We start from the raw sequence: 2,361 nt of genomic DNA on the forward strand, positions 1-2,361 counted from the left end.
TGCCTTTGCATAGTTAATGAAACACAGATAGACATTCCTCTGGTATTCCCTGCTTTCAGCCAAGGCAGGGCCAGTCCCTGCAGTACATTGTCCTCACCAGGACCCGGCCCTGAAGCTGTGCCTTGTCCAGAGGGATATTCAGAGCAAAACAGTATTCAGGAAGTAGTGGAACTCAAGAAAGAAAAACCAGATAAAGAGAATGGTCCTCAGCCCAACAATCCCACCTGAGCCCTGAGCCACCCACCTCACCTGACCCCATGGAGCCCAGGCGCAAGAAAGATAGATGCACATTTTAGAGTAAAACCAACCACTGCCCCAGGAAACCACCAAGGAGAAGGTTAGCAGGCCAGGAATCTCCAGGAACTCCAGGAACCAGACAGTAAGTGAAGACCGTCTGGAAATGGAGGTCAGCCAGCATCTCCCCTTCTTGCCCAGGGAGCAGTTGAGAGGTGTAACTCAAACAGAAATAAAAACTGATCTCCTGTCTGTGGTTCCATTGAAGACAGCAAATGTCCACATGAAGAGGTGCACGATGAAAGATTCCAGACCAAGGTCAGAACATGCTGCTCAGAGGTGATGGCACACCCTGGGTCAGACCCCACAGTGCCACTCAGGCTGGCCAGGGCTACGCAGCAAATACCTGCACTCAGGAATCCATGTGAGAGAAAGGCTATATGTAGGCAGTGCCAGGACCACCCACCTCTCTCATCCACTGGGAGGTGAAAGTTGGTTCAGCTTCTGGCATCCCGCCCCTGGGGCAGCCTTCACACAACTGCTAACTGCAAATCCAAACCAGTTTCAACTAAAGTAAAATCTTCCAGACTTGCCCTTCCCCTGCCTCAAGCTGAAAAAACCAGACCAACTACTTGAAACAACTTTTCAAGAGGACACAGAGGCTAGTGACCTCTAGGAGGTGGGGCTGTCTTGGTCACCACCTGGGGGTCCCAGAGGGTCCAGTACCAAAGGAGTTGCCCAGACAGCACTGAAGATCAGCAGAAGAATGGTTTCAAAGGAGGCCCTGCCCTATCCACCTGAGGAACATGATATGGAGGTTGCCTGGTTCATAGAGGCATCTATAGCGTGACCCTTTGGGGGAGGACAAAGCACAGCTGGGTGAGAGATGGTGACTATGGGGACAAGGCCAGCTCCTACAGGGCAGGACAGGGCTTGTAAGCAAGGTTTCAGGAAGCCAGAAAAGGCAAGGCATTCTTGCCCATGGAGTGCCAGAAAGGAACGCAGCCCAGCCAACAGGGATTTTGGCCAGTAAGACATGCTGGAATCTGAATTATAGTAACAACCTAAGAATAAACATGGGCTCTTTCAAGCCTGGAGTCCTGGTGGTTCAGTGGTTAAGTGCTTGTCTAGAAACAGAATTCAGTGCATTCAAATCACCAGCTGTTGTGCAGGCAAAAGAACTGGCAGTTTGCTTCCCAGAGACTTACAGCCATTGGGACTCTATAGGGTAATTCTAACCCCTCTGGGAGGGCATGGGACAGCAGAGGAAGGAGAGGTGGGAGGAAAAGGAGGAGATGGATTGCGTGGTCCCTGCCTCCTGGAAGGGCCTCCTTTGTCATAAGAGTACAACTAGATGGCATCCAGTGACCATTACTGAGATATTCTGACAATGATCGAAATCTAAACATTTAGCTAAAGAGAGCACATAAGAATCCTGATGAAAACAGAGAAAAAGAAGAGAAGTTCAAATTCCCATAGATCCCAAACTTTTTTAATCTATAGAGGCTAGGTGAGCTTCTGAAACTACTTGAGAGAATTCTTAGAATTCTTAAAACTAAAGCCAAAAATATTCCCTGAAGTCTTCTTAAAACCAAACAATAGTTTAGCTTAATCAGCAAAAGACATCTATATGCCTTGTGCACTGTGCTTTGAAAGAATTATCCTTATTGGATCAATGGTCAGACAGGAAAGTTATGGGCAGTGATGAAGAGAGGAACCACTCAGAAGAGGAGGTGGGGACAGCCACATACCCGGAAAAAACATCATTTGCATCACTAAGCTGCACATGTAGAAACTACTGATTGCTACATGTTCTGCTGAGTAAACTCTAAACTAAAAAAAAAACCCTTCTTTTTAAAAGTAGAAAAATAATTACCAGCCATGCAAAAATGCAAGAAAATACAACTTAACGAAGAATTAATCAATCAATTAAAAATGACATAAAATTAAAAAATTATACAATTAGGAGATAATAACATTTAAACACCTATAATTGTATTCACACGTACATGAAGTAATGAAATAACATGATGAGCAAGAGCCTACGGTGATGAAGGAAGAAGTTCAAGCTGCTTTGAAGGAAACGGCAAAAAACAATGCCCCAGGAATAGATGGTATACCAATTGA

This window comes from Elephantulus edwardii, unplaced genomic scaffold, assembly GCF_000299155.1.
Source record: "Elephantulus edwardii isolate Elephantulus edwardi_28Jun2011 unplaced genomic scaffold, EleEdw1.0 scaffold00003, whole genome shotgun sequence".
Lineage (NCBI taxonomy): Eukaryota > Metazoa > Chordata > Mammalia > Macroscelidea > Macroscelididae > Elephantulus > Elephantulus edwardii.